Source organism: Mandrillus leucophaeus, unplaced genomic scaffold (assembly GCF_000951045.1).
Source record: "Mandrillus leucophaeus isolate KB7577 unplaced genomic scaffold, Mleu.le_1.0 Scaffold18, whole genome shotgun sequence".
NCBI classification, from domain to species: domain Eukaryota; kingdom Metazoa; phylum Chordata; class Mammalia; order Primates; family Cercopithecidae; genus Mandrillus; species Mandrillus leucophaeus.
In genome coordinates, this window is record NW_012101809.1 from 7,685,558 (window position 1) to 7,704,936 (window position 19,379).

A 19,379-nucleotide genomic window follows, 5' to 3' on the forward strand; every position below is an offset into this window, starting at 1 on the left:
ACTCCCCTACCTACTATAGAGTAAACGTCTCCAAACTGCCTTAGGTCAGATCTTTCTAACTACAAATCCAGAGAAAAATGAGAATCACATAATAAGGCATTATGTTATTATGGCAAAACTTTTGTAGTTAATTATCAAGACTACTTCATATATTCTTTATTAGATATGTATCAATAACAATGTACATAGTCGATAGACCTTCAAATGAATTCAGCACATTGTTCATCCTTATATCTTTTGATATTATCATTTCTCATCAATGCCCTATCTTTTCTATGTACTGATGCGTTAATAACTTACCAAAGATGATTAAATTGTATAATTTTCTTCTCTCTGAGTTCTCCTAATTCCATATCCCATTTCTTCCCCACCAAGAGGAAAAAAATATTCTGGGGCTTAGTCTGATTTACTCTTCGAGATCGCTGGTTTTCCCAGTGTGCTTGTAAAAGGAAGGTGTCTGTGGATTCAGATTGGAATGGATAGCCATGCAATTGATATTCTCCTCCTTGATATCAATTGTCGTCTAGTTTGCGCAACTCTGCTTGCCATGGTTACATTTTCAGCAAGTCTCTTGTCATAAAGCTGTTGCTGGTCTTCTCCCCTTGGTGAAAAAATGGTGCAGAATAAAGATTAGGATTAGACTGGTTCTCTAATCTCCTAATTCCCCTATTCCCTGGTATTCAAATGGACTTAGTGATCAAGGGTTTCTTTTGAACTAGTGCTGGCAGTATCTACTGTTGGTTCCTCTTTGATTCTTGTAAAAAGTAAAACATGCCTGGATTCTGCCTGCCCATGAATGACATTCCTAAAGTTGCTGATTAGCTATAATCCAACAAAATTCTTGGAAAGAATTCAAAAGAATTTGTAGCAGATTATCTAGATCTTGCTTGTCCTAGAATACAACTTTATGTTTTGATTGCGTGCCCAGTTACCAAAGTTTTCATGTCCTTTAGCACTTTCATGAGTGCATTAGTCCATTCTCACACTGCTGATAAAAACATACCTGAGACTGGGTAATTTATAAAGAAAAGGAGGTTTAATGGACTTACAGTTCCACATGACTGGGGAGGCCTCACAATCGTGCCTGACGGCAAAAGTACTTCTTATACGGTAGTGGCAAGAGAGAATGCGAACCAAGCCAAAATGGTTTCCCCGATAAAACCATTAGATCCATGAGACTAATTCACTACCACGTGAACAAGAAGGGGGAAACCACCCCAGTGATTCCATTATCTTTCCCGGCGTCCCTCCCACAACTAATGGGAATTATGGGAGCTACAATTCAAGAGGAGATTTCGGTGAGGACAGAGCCAAGTCATATCAATGACCTGGGCTGTCACCACACTACTTCTTAAGCTCAGTCCCTGGTAAATGTAATTCTAATGACAAAGGCATTTTACTTGGGGGTATAGCTCTGACTGAACAGACCCAGCAGACTATTAAGATGAACAAGCCATTATAAAACCTTCAACTCTCAACTCGTAGTTGAGTTTTTTCCACATTTTTCTCAAATCTACCATCCAATAGTTGATACTGTTCAATCAGAAAACCAATGCAATGGGAAGACAATTATTTCAATTAAAATACAAAACCTTAGTCATCTAAAGGTTATAGAACTAGATAGATAAATGTAGCAAGAAGATCCCAGACTGATAGTTTCAGGAGATCTGAGTCCTAGACCAGTTCTGTCACCAATTAGCTTCACAAAAGTTCTTCAAAGCAAGGAACTAAAGGCCCAGAGACTTAAGCCTTTTGCCCCAAATCGTATTGCAAGTGCTTTGACAATACATACAATGAGCATGATGACCTGGAAAGAGCATACTTAAAGTTAATCAAAATTATAATCACTCCATGTACTGTTTGGTCTACTTTCCCTAATAGCAAAAGTAAATACTCTCCACACGCTGCTTTTGACAACATGTCAAACAGCAGCTACACCCATCTGGCTCTAGCTCTGACAGTCAGGCTTTCTGCATTTTATAGCCTCCATTCAGTTACTTGGGTATGACACTGCCTCCTCCTTTCTTCCTTCCAATCTAGGATAGCTTCCTGATGCCCTGAATCTCTGGGCTGATTCATTGCCTTCTTTCTGTCTTTTTGCTACCTGTGTGATCCACTCCTTGCGTTGGGTAACCTGTTTTTGTTTTCCTAGTGGGACCATGCTTGGTACATTAACTGTGATTTTGAGCAAGTTACTCAAGATTATGGCTCAGTCTTTTTCTTCCCTCCTCACTTTACAAATGGAACTAAAGTAGCTCCTGCAATGGACTGCATGTTTGTGTTCCTACAAAATTCATATGTTGGAATCCTGATTCCCAAGGTGATAGTATTAGGAGGTGGCACCTTTGGGGGATAATAAGGTCATGTGGGTGAAGCCTTCATGAATGAGGTTAGGGCCCTTATAGAAAGGAAACCAGGGAGCTCTTTTGATTTATTTCTGCCATGTGAGGATGCAATAAGTCAGCAGTCTGAAATCTGGAAAAGGGTCCTCACCAGAACTGGACCAAGCTGGGAACTTCATCTCAGACTTCCAGCCTGCAGGACTATGAGAAATAAATATCTGCTGTTTATAAGTTACCCGGATTATGGTATTTTGTTATAGCAGCCTGAAATAAGACAACCGCCTATGTGCCTGCTGTAAAGATGAAAGATAACTTTCTCTGATACCTACATAATTGGAGCTTAAAAACATATAACTGTTCTGTGACTGGTAACTGTGTTGGTATTAGTTTTGTTAGCTATATATACTGTTGTTAATAAGAATGAAAATTAAGACTCTTAACTCTCTAAGTAATGTGTTTTCCCCCTGCCACACCACTGTTCAATCCAAAGTAGCAAGACTTTTCTCTCAAACATGTTGTCATTTGAAAGCTCAGTGAACAAATAATGCAGGAGGACAGGCTTGTTTATGTTCTTCAACCAGTGAAATCATCTATGGATCTTAAATATTTGAGAACATTTAGTTGTAAATAATTTGGGCTTGTAAGAAACATAACCTAACTCATGTATATGTTATGCATAGAAAAACCCAATAGACATCTGTCATGAGTGGGGAGGAGTGTGGAATTCCATGAGAAGGACTAAATAGTATCTTTTCTTTCCAATTCAATATTGGTTATATTACCATATAACAGTATATTTACATATTATATGATATTTTATAGATTTTTTTTCCAGTCTGCTCTGTTTACTACCAACATGAAAAACTGTTGCTTTATTTCTCTGGAAGGATTAACTTTTTCCTGAAGGATTTTAAGTGCTTAAATGTCAGTATCTAAGGTGAATAAAAAATCCAGGTCACACGGTGTCAAAATACCTATTGCTGAGTGTCCTAGGATAGTGTAACTCCTGCACATGACCAAGCTACTAGAAAACCACATTTTTCCAACTGTGGTCTGAAATCACTTCCATTTTCTTGGTGAATTTGAGTAGACAGGCAAACTTTTCAGCAGAATGATAATGTAAAAAGGTCAAAGAAGTTAAAGCCAAGAAAGTCTGGATTCTAAAAGCTGTTGCGCCACTTCCTGGCCATGTGACTTTGTGCAATTCACCTAATTTCCCTGGGCATCAGTTTCCTCATTTGTTAAAAGGCTCTAATAATAGCTGCTGCAAGACCCATGTAGTGGTGACAATGACATGTCTTAGGAATATAGGAAAAAAAATAAATGTATTCTCTGAGAGTTAAGTAATGAGAACAACTCACATTTACACAAATGTTAAGATCTCAGGCTCTGAAAACGGATAGAGCCAGATTCTTATCCCTATTCCTCTACATAACACTTGATGTTCGTGAGGGGGTTGCGCAAATTCTTCAAGACTTTGTTTCCTTTATGTAAAACACGGATGAACAAAAAGTACCTATCTCAAGAGTTTTTGTGAAAATTAATTTTTAATAAGAAAAATATGTATGTTGGTACAAAAGTAATTGTGGTTTCCACCATTACTTTTAAATGGCAAAAACCTCTATTACTTTTGCACCAATGTAATATTTCATACAAAATATTTTGTAACTATGATAAATGCCAACTCATGTTGTAATGGTTTACAATAGAGATATTCAGGATTGACTGCCTTAAGGAGATTCCTGGCCAGCAAAATGTGAGAAAAAACTGAAGATATTGTCATACCAGAAGAAGGACTGTATCAACCATAAGGCGAGTAGATCATCACGGAAGGGATAAATATAGAAGTGAGTGACAAAGTAAAGCACTGGCAATGAATATTCAAACTGGCCAGCGGGAGAGGATGTCCTTATCAGATTGAAGTTATTAGGTGGGCTGCCTGTCAAGTCCATTAGAATTCAGTGCCATTAATTATACAGTGCATATTATAATTCCATTTTTCCTTTATTTAATTTTGATCACCAAAAACACTTTTGACACTACTTTGGCCTTTATGTAACTAGCTTACAGGAGGACAGTCCTAATTAAACTGAAATTATTGTTGATTCATGCAGAATATTGCATATCTCATGGAAAATTAGCTAACGTTGACTCTGGCTTGACATGTTGATTTGTTTTTGGTTTTGTTAGCACGAGCCAGCATCTCTGAATCTAAGCCACTCTAGTACTCCAACGAGGTTATCGGTAGACGCAGCTAGACTTAAGAACCACCAGCATGAACCACCTGGGCTCTGATGCTTATGAACTCTTTAGCACTTGTCAGGTTAATAGAACTCTTATCATAAGTTGCTGTAAAAATTAACTGCTTCAAAACGCATAGCATAATACACAGTATTAATTATATGCTATTTAATAACAATAACAACACAATTATGATAAAGTACTTGAACTTCACAAAATAAAGATGCTCTCTGCATTGGGATGGGGGACATGACAATGTCTTTGGTGTATACCTTTCCATTTTTTTAAGTTTTTTTAAAAAATACTCTACAGATAAGTAACAGGGTCACTGCCAAAACACAATATATGGTTAGCTTTTCATCCCCAAGCAGAAATGTTACTGTGCTGATCCTGTCAAATTTTCTCTTTAAATCAACTCAATACTAATAATGCAAATTCATTTTTTAATTTATTAAGTTAGTCAATCCATCATCAAATGTGTAATTCCTTCCATTTATTACTCAGTGAGTACACATTAGATGAGAAGTAATATCCTAGGACACTGAGAATATAAAAATAATAATATAGTTCCCCTCTACTAATCAACCTAGTAGAGGAGAAATATGAAGTAAAACTTCTATAAAATAGAAATATAAAAAAGAAAATTATAACACAGTAGAATTGATAATGTACTGGAAGAATACATTTAGTATTGCTAAAAACTAAAAGGCAGCAATACAAAGTGACAGTCGTACGGACATTAAAACTGAGTAGTGGGCAGCCATAGGAAGAATATTCCAGGAAATATAAGTGGCATATATGTAGGTAGAGGGTTCTAAAAGGGCACTTCCTGTTTGGAGGGTAGAAAGATAGATGACATGGTTTACATAGGCATTTCAATGCCATGCGTGCCAGAAGTTGAACGTTTGCCCCCCAGGTTGTGGTGTACCAAAAAATGCTTTAAAAATATTATCTATATAACTTTCTTTCCTATATTGTATATATGTTACAGCTGGTCTTGCAGAAGCATACGTAAGAGAAGAAACAGAGGTTTTGTTTTAGTTAAATTTTTCTTTTTATTTCTCAAACTGCAATCATATTGATTATAAGATGATATCCTTATTATCGCCACTCTTTAAATAAATCAGAATAGCCAAAATTATGATAATGTAAGTATCTTAATCATGATTGTAACTTCTTACCATCTTAGAATTTAATGTCATCTAAAATTTTTGTTTCAAACAAGATGGAACAAATTGCAGTGAAAGGTTATAAAAATGGCCAGGAAAAAGTCCATTGAATTTGTTATGGCCAATACAGTGGTGTCAGAAAAAAAATGAATTAGCTATAAATTACTGAATCATTTAACTAAAGAACAAATAATAGTAGAAATAATGTGTCTGGATAATTCATATAATTTTAACATTTACACTCAAATTAGAAAATTAAGTAACTAAAATATCTCTACTTTTATGTCAATCTATTAGAAGACTTTGGATAACACTGAAAAGATTCTCCAAGGATATCTTGTTACCATCACCTGCAAAAGCCATCCTATTGCCTTCATTAATCTTAGCTTTCAACTCTTCAGCACAAGAGATAAGTAGACTATGTGAATTCCACAGGAATGATTGATTAGACTAGCACACTTGACAGGAAGACCTTGAATTGTAGTTGTATATAGATTTTTTTTTCTCATATATAATTTCTAAATTATCCATCTACATTCTTCTGCCTGATTGACCTATTTTGCCACACAAAGAATAAGTCACTCACATATGTGATTTGGAAAACATCAGTAATACTCCAGGGACTTGGTAGTCACAATGACTGTTCTAATAATTAACCACTCTCAGGTGGAGTGGGATTCAATTAAGCAAAGTAAATCTCCAGTGAAAATGTAAGAATGTCTAGAATCCAGAAAACTTATTTCAGAGATATTATAAAACTACAAATAGGAGGAAATAAAAGGCAAATGCTGGTTGTCAACAATAATATAGCAAGAGAAATATATGTTTGATTTGAATTGTTTGGCTCTTTATATTTCTGAGCAGTTTCACCTAATGTGATTTCCAAAGGACCTAAAAGTAAAGAGAATTGAATGAAGATTTATCTGAATAACATGTAATATAAAAGGGAATCAATTACCAATGGGAAACTCTAACCATTTACTAAAATCACAGGAAAATATACTAAGCCAGAATCCTGTAATAATATCATTTGAGGTCTTTATACCGCCGAGAGGAGGAGAAAATAATAAGCTCTCCTGGACAGGATCCACTGCAGAGACAAGGCAGAATCTGGCTTTCTGTCATGGGCATAAGGTGAAAAGAATGCTGAGAGAATTCCACTTCCAAAGCTCAGGAACACAGAACATACCTGAGACCTAGGCTGGACCAGGACAGAATTGCCTCTGTTTCTCACCATCAGTCTGGCAAACATCGAGCAGCAAGCACTGTTTACTTTCAGAGACGGCCAGGATCATAGAAAGACACTACCTCTGCAGAAGAAATGTATAGTAATAGCTGAAAGGTGAGGGCAGAGCACAAATGTTGGCAAAAATTCTTCAGCATTCAGAACCCCCATTATAAACACCAGGCATCATTAAAGAAATGTGAAGTTTGTGGTGAACTAAAGGCAAACAGAGCAACAAGAAAACTTACTCAGCTGAATTACTGTTAAGATTGATTCAATCTTCCACACTCATTGACTGAGAAAAGACAAGTATATTTTTACACATAAATACCATATATCTATCAGTTTCCAATATACTATATAGAATGTTATAATGTCTGGAATTGAATCAAACTGAATAAAAAATTAAGACACAGAGAAGGCAATTAAAACAAAAAAAATTTACAAAATGTAATAAAAAGGGCTCGATTCACAGATGATGTAGTATACGAAACCATCAGACAGACACTTTAAAATAACCATGATTAATTTTTAAAGATCTAGCGGAAAAAGTACACAACATGCATGGAGACATGAATAATTTAATCGGAGAAGTGGAACTAATAAAGTGAAAATTATATATATAATATATAATCACATCAGATATAAAAATCTCATCAGTATATTATATATCATTATAACTCATAAAAGATACAACATTTATATGTAATTATATCAGATATAAAAATTTCCTCAGTAGACTCAACATAGCCGAGGGGAAAACAGTGAACTTAAGATAATCAAAGGAAAGTACTTAATTTGAAACACTGGGAAAAATGAGAAAGCGAAAGAGACAGGGAGATGGAAGAGAAAGAGAAGGCGAGACAGAGAAAGAGAGAGAGAGAGAGACAGAGAGAGAGAGAGATAGGAGCAGAAGAAATTTTAAAAAGATAAGCAAAAGTAGAACAAATTAAATGAAAGAAAATAATAAAAATTACAGCCAAAATCAATGCCGTGGAAAACAAACTATAAAGTACAGAAAATAAATATAAGATTAGGAGTTAAAGCAGGGGTATAACTGTCAATTTTATTGGCATTATAATGAGTATATAGCTCAAAAGTTGGGAAGAACTGACATATTGAAAACATTGAGTATTTTTATGAACAAGAAATATCTCTCTATTCAGATCTTCTTTGATTTATTTTACAAGAAGTTTGTCATTACCCTAATATAGATTAAGTATGTATTTTCTTTGATTTATACCTAAATATTCTTTGGAGGGAAGAAGTAATATACATGGTATGGTGTTTTAAAATTCAAATTTCAATATTTCATTGCTGGTACAAAGAAAAGCAACTAACTTTCATATATTAATCTTGCATCCTGCAAACTTCTTATGATTACTTACTAATTCTAAGAGGGTTTTTTAGTTGATCATTTGGAATTTTGCACATAGACAAGCATGGCATCTAAGAAAAAGTTTATTTTATTTTTCCCTCCTTATCTGTAAAACTTTCATTTCTTTTTCTTGTCTTATTGCATTAGCTAGGACTTCCAGTATAATGGTAAGTGTGGGCACCGTTGTCTAGTCCTTTGCAGGAAAAAGACTAGTTTCTTACCATTAACTATGATTTTAATTATAGGTTGTTTTTGTAGATGTTCTCTATCAAGCTTAAGAAGTTCTTTTTTATTTCTAGTGTGCTGAGTGTTTCTATCATGAATGAATGTTGTATTTTGTCATTTTTAAATGAATCTATTGATATGATCATGTAATTTGCTTTTCTTTAGCCCACTGATGTGGTAGACCATATTAATTAATATTGAAATGTTGAACCAGCTTTGCATCACTGAGATAATTAACACCTGGTCATGGTGTATACTTATTTTACTAATACTTTTTTAAAAATCACATTTGCATCTATGTTTATAAGATATATTATCCTATAACTTTCTTTTCTTGCAATGTACTTGATTTCAGTATTAAGGTAATGTTGGCCTTAAAGGAAGTGACATTTTTGTTTTTCTGGAGCAGACTGTAAAGAATTGATATCATTTCTTCTTTTAATATTTGGTAGAATTCACCAGTGAACCCACTTGAACCTGAAACATTTTGTTTTGGAAGGCTAATAATTAGTGATTCAATTTATTTAATAGATATGGGCTTATTCCAATTATATATTTCTCTTTGTGTGAGTTTTGGAAGACTGTGTCTTTCAAAAATTTGGTCTATTTCATTTAGATAATCAAATGTTGGGGCATAGAATTGCTCAAAATGCTATCTTATTATCCTTATAATGTCCATGGCATCAGTAGTAATGGTCCCTCTTTAATTTCTGTTATTATTAATTTGTGTCTGCTCTCATTCTCTTTTTTGTTTTATTGGCATTTTGTTCATTTGTTACCTAACTAGAGGTTTTCCAATCTTATTATTTCTTCAAAGAACTAGTCTTTGGTCTCATTGATTTTCTCTATTAATTTTCTGTCATTGATTTCATTAATTTCTGATCTAATTTTATTATTTCTCATTCACCAGACTTTGGATTTAATTTCCTCATTGTTTTCTCATTTTTCAGGTTAATGCTTAGATTACACATTTGGATCATTCTTCTTTTCTAACATATAAATTCAATGCTCTAAATTTCCCTCTAAGCACTGCTTTAACTACATCTCACAAATTTTAATTTATGTTTTCATTTTCATTTAATTCAAAATATTTTCTTTTAATTATTTCTCTTGAGACTTTTTCTTTTAGCCATGTGTTATTTACAATTGTATCATTTATTCTCTAATTATTTTGGGACCCTACCTTTATCTATTATTGATTTCAAGTTTATTGTGGTTTGAGAACATGCCTTGTATGATTTATTTAATTAATTTGTCAGTGTGTTTTATGACCTAGATAGTGTTCTATCTTGGCAAATTTCATAAAACCTTGAGAAGAAGATGTATTTTGCCATTGTCAAATGAAATTTCTATAAATGCTAATTATGTCCAATTAATTGAGTACTGTTTAGGTAACTATATCCTTACTGATTTTATGCCTGCTAGGTCTGTCAATTACTGTTAGATGAGTGTTGAAGATACCAACTATAATAGTGGATTTATCTATTTCTTCTTGTAGTTCTATCAATTTCTGCCTCTTGTATTTTGATTGTTTTTATGCATATACACATTTAAGATAGCTTTCTAGGAGAATTGACACTTTTTTATTATGAAATTTCCCTCTGTATCCCTGATAATTTCTCTTGCTCTAAAGTCTACATTGTCTGAAATTAATGTTGGTTACCTCAGCTTTCATTTCTGCTAAAATGATACATCTTTCTACATATCATTCCTTTAATCTGTCTTTATCATTACATTTAAAGTGTATCTCCTTTAGACAACATATAATTGGGCCTTGTTTTTCTTTTTAATCAGCTCTTGTCTTAGCATTTTAATTGATCATATTTATACCATTAATATACAGTGATTATTGATGCAAATGATTTAAATTTACCATGTTGATAACTGTTTTGTATTAGTTGTTCATTTTTTTCTACCTTTTTTCTGCTTTCTCCAGTTTTAAACGCGTATCTTTTATGATTCTATTTTCTTTTCTTTCTTAGTACATATAAATTATACTGGTTTTTATACAATTTTTGGAAGCTTCCCTAGAGTTTGTGCAGGTACTTTGAGTAGTGCAGTTACCTTGTAACAGAATTCCTAATTCCTCCCTCCAATTCCTCATTACATTTATATCGTCATTTCATTTATCTGTAAGCTATAATCACTGACCACATTGTTGACATTATTTTGTTGAACAACTTGTTACCTGTTAGCTCAATTAACAATAAGGAAAAGAAAAGATTTTAGTTTACCTTCATCTATTCCTTCTCTAATACTCTTTTTTTCTTTACGACTATCTAAGTTTCTGACCTATATAATTTTTCTTCCCTCTGAAAAATTATTTAACACGTCGTGCAAGGCAGGTCTAAGGGTGAGAAATTCCCTCAATTTTTATTTGTCTAAGAAGTTGTTTATTTCTCTTTCACATTGGAAAGGTTTCTGGATACAGAACTTTACGTTGGTAGATTCTGTCTTCCAAAACTTTAAATATTTCACTCTATTCTCTTCTTGCTTGCATAGCTTCTGAAGAGAAGTCCAATGTAATTCTTATCTTTGTTCCTCTGTATGTAATGTGCATTTTATTCTCTAAATTCTTTCTAGATTTTCTCTTTATCTTTGATTTTCTGCAGTTTGAATATATGCCTGTGCGCATATATATGTATATATGCCTGTGTGTGTATATGTGTATATGGGTATAGGAGGAGATATCTCTCTCTCTCTCTCTCTCTAAACTTAGATCAGATTATATATATAGATATCTCCTCCTATACCCATATACACATATACACACACAGGCATATGTACATATATAATTTTAGATCCTATGCACATAATTTTAGATCAGATCATATGGTTTTGGTTTGGAGGCAGTGGGAAAGGAGTCTGCAGAGAGAGACTAGGAAGGGGCTTGCATGCCTGGAGATAAATATATATAATATATATATAATATCACACAGGAGATATATATATATATATATAAAATCTCCTGATTGGTATATATATATATGTGTGTGTGTATATATATGTGCATATATATGTATATATGCCTGTGTGTGTATATGTGTATATACATATATGTATATGTGTATGTATACGTGTATATATTACTAATATACATATACACACACACACAGGAGATATATATATTACACATATACACACACACACAGGAGATATATATATATAATCTCCTGATTGGTGTTCTCAGGGATTCCTGGTTCTGTGGGCTGGTGTCTGTCTTAATTTTGGAAAATTGTTTGTGATTTTTACTTTAAATGGTTTTTCTGTTCCTTTTTTATTGTCTTTATGATATTTCAATTATGTACACATTATGTTTTGTTTTAAATTGTCCTTCAATTCTTGGATATTCTGTTCCTTTTTTCCCTATGCTCTTTTTCTTCAAGATCATTAATATTTTTCCCTTAGCTATATCCAGTTTATTCATTAATTCATAAAAGTCATTATTTCTCTCAAAGTGTTTTGTAGCATTTTCTTTGATTCTGTCTTACAGTTTCCTATCTCTGTTTACATTAGTCATCTATTATTGCACAATATCCACTTTTTCCATTAGATGTCTCAGCATATTAGTCATAGCTGTTTTGTATTCCCAGTCTCATAATGTCAAAATATCTGCTATATCTGATTCTGGTTGTGATGCTTGCTTTGTTTCTTCAGACTGTGTGTATGTGTGTTTACCTATCAGCATGCCTTATAATTTTTTCTTAGATGCTGGAAGTAATGTATTGGGTTAAATAAACTATAGTAAATAGGCCTATTGTGTGTCTTTTTATATTTTTCCGGGTAGGAGTTGTGCTGTGTTTACCGTTTGCTATAACTGTGATACAAGAGACTAAAATTATTCTAGTGTTCTTGTTTTTGTCTCCTTCATTGTCTTTGGTCTAAGCCTTGGAGTTCTTTCAGTTGCAGTACTTTGTTACTGTACAGGAGCCCTATTGATATGGTGGCAAGTAGTGGGAAAGAGAAGCATTCTATAATCCTATGAATAACTTTGCTGTATCCCTGGGCTGTGACCTTTATAAGTGCTTATTATTTCTTTTTCTCCCCCTTTGGTGAGACAGGAAGACTAGAAGTTGCTAGAAGTGGATATTTTTCCCAAGGCTTATGGGCCTCTGGTAAAATAGTTTCCCTTGAGGACAGGATTTTGTTAAGGAGAAAATAATGTTCTAGGTATATTTTAAATTGATTACTGTTTCCCCTCTTCTTGAGAAAAGCAAGAGAGGATTTTTCTTTTATCTTTACTCAAGGAACTTGGTGGGCTTGGAAGTAAAACTCATGATAGTGTGGAAGTTCCTCAGGAAATAAAACTCCTCAAAGTGTGGGTGTTCCCCAAAGATGGCGCCTCACTCCCACCTGGAATTTAACTCTTGAGCTACTCCACAATTTCCTCCAGAAATTTATCAATCACAGTTTTGGTCCTACCAGTACTTGCTCTAGTAGCGGGCATCTTCTACATCCAGAAAGCTCTTGTTCTCAGTATGTACCTCTCTTCAGATTTTTCAGGACAGCAGTTTTCCCTGTGTCCTCATTCTTCTAAAAAATATAAGCAAAGTTGATGATTTTTAATGTGTTCAGATTTTCTTCCTCTGAGAATGAGAGTGATGACTTCCAGGCTCTTTACTTATAAGACTAGAAACTAGAAGTCATAACATTTTGATGATAAGAAACTGTCATGAACAATTTTAGGCCAATAAATTTTACAACCTAGATAAAGTGAGGGACATGTCCCTCGAAAGACATGAACTACCAAGGACTACTCAAGAATAAATAGATAATATTAACTGACTTATATTCATTATATGAAGGACTTTACCTCCCATTCTGGAGAAGGAATTAGTACATTTTAAGTTGCATGCAAGATAGTTATATCATATTAGATGGAATTATGACCTTGTTATTGTCTTTATTTTGATATTAGATATTATTTAAGGTAATGCATATGGATAGCAAGATAACAAGAAGTGGACTTTTGATGGTTAATTTTATATGTCCACTTGACTGAGAAAAGAGATGCTAGTAAAATATTATTTCTGAATGTGTCTACAAAGGTATCTCTGGAAGAGACTAACATTTGAGTTAGTAGACTGAATAAAAAAATTTGCCTTCACCATATGGGTGGACATCTCCAATTTGCTGATGGCATGAATAGAACAAAAAGGTGGAAGAATGGCAAATTTCATCTCTCTGCTTAAGCAGGGACCTCTATCTCCTCCTGCTGTCAGACATTAACACTCCTAGTTGTTTGGCTTTTGGACTCAGATCAGGACTTATACTGTTAGAGCCCTGATTCTCAGACTTCTGTGTCTGGGATAAGTTATGCCCCTGGTTTTCATGGTTTTCCAGCTTGTACATAGCAATATGTGGTACTTCCTCGCCTCTATAACCATGTGAACTATTTCATATAAAATATATACATACACATGGTTACATACGCATATATATAATATACTTATATATTATATAGTATGTATGCATATATATTCATATATGTATTTGTATATTATATGTGTACATATATGTGTGTATTGATTGTATTTCTCTGGAGAACCTAATACACTAATGTCAAACAAAATAGACTTTAAATCACAAAATGTTTATAAGAGACACAAAGGACATTAAAACAATATATTAATAAAAGCTTCAATTCAGCAAAAAATGTTGAAAATATAAAGATTTACATAATTAAGAACAGATTAACATTATATAAAGCAAAAACTGAAAGAATGCAAAAGAGAAACAGTTTTACAATAATAGTTGGAGATTTTGATACTCAACTTTCAATAATGAATAGAACAGTCAGATAGAAGATAAGTAAGGAAATAGAAGACTTAAAGAAAGCAATAACCCAACTAGATTTTACAGACACATGCACAACATCTTACTCTAAAGCAACAGCATACACATTCTTGTCAAGTATACATGGGACATTTTCCAGGATAGACCACATGTTTTAAGCCAGAAATTAGGTCTCACTATATTTGAAAGGAAAGATATCACACAAATTATCTTCTCTGGTCACAGTAGAATGAAGTTAGAAATTAATAACATAAGTAAAACTCGGAAAATTCATAAAACTGTGGAAATTATACAAGACTATTAAACAAACAATGGCTAAAGAAAGAAATAACAAGGGAAATTAGAAAATACTTAAAGATGAATGAAAATATAAACATGACATATTAAAACTTACGGGACACAGTGAAAGGATTACTAAGGGGGAAATTTACAGCTATAAGTGTTTATGCATTTTTAAAAAACAAGAAATATCTCAAAACAACAAAACTCTTTACAATTTAAAAAACTAGAAAAGAACAAACTAAGCCCAAAGGTATATAGCATAAGGAACGAAATAATAAAGAGTAGAGCAGGGGTAAATAATATAGAAAATAGAAAAATAATATAGAAAATCAGCAAAATCAAGAGTTGGCTCTTTAAAAAGGTAAACAAAATTGAAATAATTTTAGCTAAATGGACTAAGATAAAAAGAGAATACTCAAGTTACTAAAATTAGTAATGAAAGTGGAGACATTACTGCTTTCTACAGAAATAAAGATTATGAGTACTGTGAATAATTGTATAACAAATATTTGGACAAAGTACATGAAATGAACAAATTCTGAGGAATACAAAGCCTCCCAAGATTAAGTTATAAAAAAATAGAAAATCTGAATACATCTATAACTAGTAAAGAGATTGAGTCAATAAAGAAAAATTCCCAGTGAAGAACAGTTCTGGACCTGATGGCTTTATGCGTGAATTCTACCAAAGATTTAAAGAACTAACACAAATTTTTCTCAAACTTTTCCAAAAAATTTAGCTGTGTGGGCACACTTTTTAACTTCTTCTATGAGGTCAGCATTACCATAATACCAAAGCCAGACGAAGACACCACAAGAGGAGAAAACTACAGATCAAATATCCCTTAGGAATACTAATGCAAAACCCTGAACAATATACTAGCAAACTGAATTCAGCATATGTTAGAACAACTATACACCATGACCAAATGGGATATTTATCCTTGGGTTTCAAGAATGATGTAACACATGAAAACCAGTGTACTATCACATTAACAGAATAAATTTTAAAAAAGCATAGCCTTGATTGGTGCAGAAAAGTCCTTTGGCAAAATTCAACACCATTTCAGGGTAAAAAAAAAAAATACTCAACAAACTACAAATCAAAACAAACTATGTCAACATAATAACCTTTGGTTCAAAATTAAAAGCTTTTTTTTCTAAAATCAATAACAAGAGAAAGATGGCCATTTGCCACTTCTATTTCTACTCAACATAGTACTGGAAGTCCTACACATAGCAATTATGCAAGAAAAAGAAATAATAGACATCTAAATTGGAAAGGAAGAAATAAGATTATCTCTGTTTGCAGATAGTATGACCTTATATGTATTTATATAAATTTAGAAAATTAGCAGGATATACAGTTCACACCCAAAAATCAGTTGCATTTCTGTGCACTAACAATGAACAACCAGAAAAGAAAATTACAAAAGCAATTCAATGTACAACATCCTTAAGAAAAATAAAAATTTTAGGAATTAACTTAACCAAGGAAGTAAAAGACTTGTAGAAGAAAAACTTTAAAACATTACTGAAAGAAATTAAAGATGTAAATAAATAAAAACTCATCCCATATTAATGGATTGGAAGAATGAATAATGTTAAGATGTCTATACTACAAAAAAAATCTATAAATTCAATGCCATACCTATCAAAATTCCAAAGATATTTTAAAATTTTGTATTAATAGAAAAACCCATCCAAAAATTTATATGGAATTGCAGGAGACTCTAAATAGCTAAACAATCTTGAAAAAGAGAAACAAAGTTGGGGGGACTCACACATCCTAATTTCAAAACTACAAAGCTACAGTTATCAAACCTGTGTAATCTAGCATCAAGACAGACATATGCATCAATGGAATGGAATAAGGAATTCAGAAATAAACTCTCACATACATGGTTGAATGATTTTGGACAAGGGGGCCAAGATCAATAATGGGGAAAGGATAGTCTTTTCAACAAATGGTCTGGAAAACTGGATATCCATATGCAAAATAATGAAGTTGGACTCTTGCCTAACACCATATGCAAAAAATTAATCAAAATGAATTAATGACTTAAATGTAAGACCTAAAACTATAAAATTCTTAAATGAAAACATAGGGCAAAGTCTTCACAACACTGAATTTGACAATGATTTTTAGGGTACAGCACTAAAGGCATAGGTAAAAAAAAGAAAAAATAAACAAATTGAAGTTCATAAATTATTTTAAATTGTGCATCAAAAGACACTATCAACAGAGTAAAAAGGCAACACAGATAATAGGAGAAAATATTTTCAAATCATATATCTAATAAAAGAATAATATCCAGAATGCATATAAAGAATATCTAAATGTCAAAAATGTAATATAATGCTATAGTAATCAAGACAGAGTGGTATTGACTAAATAATAAAATATAAATCATTGGAAGCTATGGTTCTGTTGTTGTTTTAAAAAAACATAATCAATGGGACAGAATAGAAAATCTTGAAGTAAAACTGTAAATATATTTAATCAACTATTTTTTAAACAAATGCTCAGGTAGTTAATCAAGGAAAGGCTAGTCTTCAACAAATGGTGCTAGAATAATAAAATAAGTTGCAATTACAATTGCAAGGACTTTTGCGAAAACATTCAATAAACCATGTCCTATGGCTTATATCATATATAAAAATTAACTATAATTACATTATAAACCTAAATATAAAACCAAAACTGATAAATCCTTCAGAAGGAAACACGGTATAACGTCTCTGTGACTTTGGTTTATGCAGATATGACTTAGATGAGACAAAAATGGCAAGAATCATGAGAGAAAACAACTTGGTAAGTTAGACTTCATCAAAATTAAAACTGTTCTTTCAAAACCAGTATCAAAAAATTGAAAATACAACCCCAAAGCTTAGAGAATACATCTTAAAATGCATATCCAATAAACATCATTATCCAGAGCGTATTAAAAACACAGCTCAATAATTGTAAAAAGTACAATTTAAAATGGGTAAAACATAGTTAACAATAGAAAACCATGGTCATAGACTAGTGCTTCTGACTCTTAAATGCACATTGAATCACTAGAAGTACTGTTAAAATATGCACTCTGATTCCGTCTTGGGAGAGAGCCTAGAATTCTGTTTTCCAACAATCTCTACTGTTATTGGTTCATGAACCACACATGTGTGTAAGCCCTTTGACATTATGCAGTTTCTAACTAAGTTTCTCATAGATGGAAAATAAAACTCACAGAATAAGCAACAGCCACTGAATGAGAAAGCAAGCACCAACGCCTTGAGCTTCTGATTCCTGGTGAGATGTGTTTGGCTGATGTAAGGATAAGTACAAGTTAAAAATGAGAAGCTTAATTCTCCCTCTGGAAAATAAGGGAAGAGCCTTCACCCCACTCACTTTTCTTAGAGCATTTACTTTAGAAGACTTGTAATTGTAAGCTCTATGTCTCTTTGAAATGCATGGAAATCTTTCTATAGACTAAGTAAGCCTCTCACCAGCTTTAGGGTCCAGGAATATCTTTCTCAAGAATCTGGGAACCACATCTTTCAAATGTAATCATCAAAGAAGATAGTGCCTCTACCTCTTAGTTTGTGGGAGGGCAGTAGCCTAACTTCAGGGGCCAGGTGTCCTTCTATAAAACAACTTCCTGTCATAATGATATGACAATTTTACTTCTCCTTTAGATAAAGCCAATTAGCTAACACAGATGGCCACCCCAATTACCAAGCGAATCTAGAATAAACTATGTGTGACAAATGGTGCTGTCAATTCCTCTTCCTTGAGAACTAGTGATTGTTTATCTTGAGAACACGTATGTAATGTGTTCTGTCTGATTGGCTGTATAATACTGAGATTTATTTCTGCATTTGCAATCTCTTCAGTGGATTGCCTGTGATGCACATCACATTTTTGGTTTAATGCTTATTCAATAATAAAATTATTTTTTGTTCTTGTGGAAAACTATATGTGGAGAAGTTATTTTAGATTGGGAGGAGATTTTGCTTTTAATCATATTTTCCCAACACTGACTATATCCATGTAGTTTGTTAATGAGATGAACAGTTATTTAGTAGATGTGGATATCTCCCCTTGAAAGAGAAGACTACATGCTTAAAAAGAAGAGATGTGAATGAAAAAAAGAGAAAAAAAATCAGAAAATGCACCTAGTCACCTCTACTAAATAAATGGATACCTGAATGCACAAAATATGAACAAGCAGATAAATAAACAAATACATACAAGACAAAATCAGTATGGGCAGAGAAAAAAATAGCCCCCTTACTTTGTAAGAGCACTCAGTCAACAGAACAGCTCTCTGAAGTAGGTGTATTTTTCTAAGAATAATCTTATTTTTTAATCCCTGCAGTGGGTGGGGTGGGGGTGGGAAGAGTGGTAAGGGAGAATGACTCACTGAGTTTCTGTAACATTCACCTGATGCTTCCTAAAGCCAAGGCCAAATATACTGCAAAAATAAATGCGCACTGATTTCCAGGACTCTCCATTTGGGAAAGCAGGTGGTTTTGCTTTAAAAAAGGATTGCTCATCATCACTCGCCATCAGAGAAATGCAAATCAAAACCACAATGAGATACCATCTCACACCAGTTAGAATGGCAATCATTAAAAAATCAGGAAACAACAGGTGCTGGAGAGGATGTGGAGAAATAGGAACACTTTTACACTGTTGGTGGGACTGTAAACTAGTTCAACCATTGTGGAAAACAG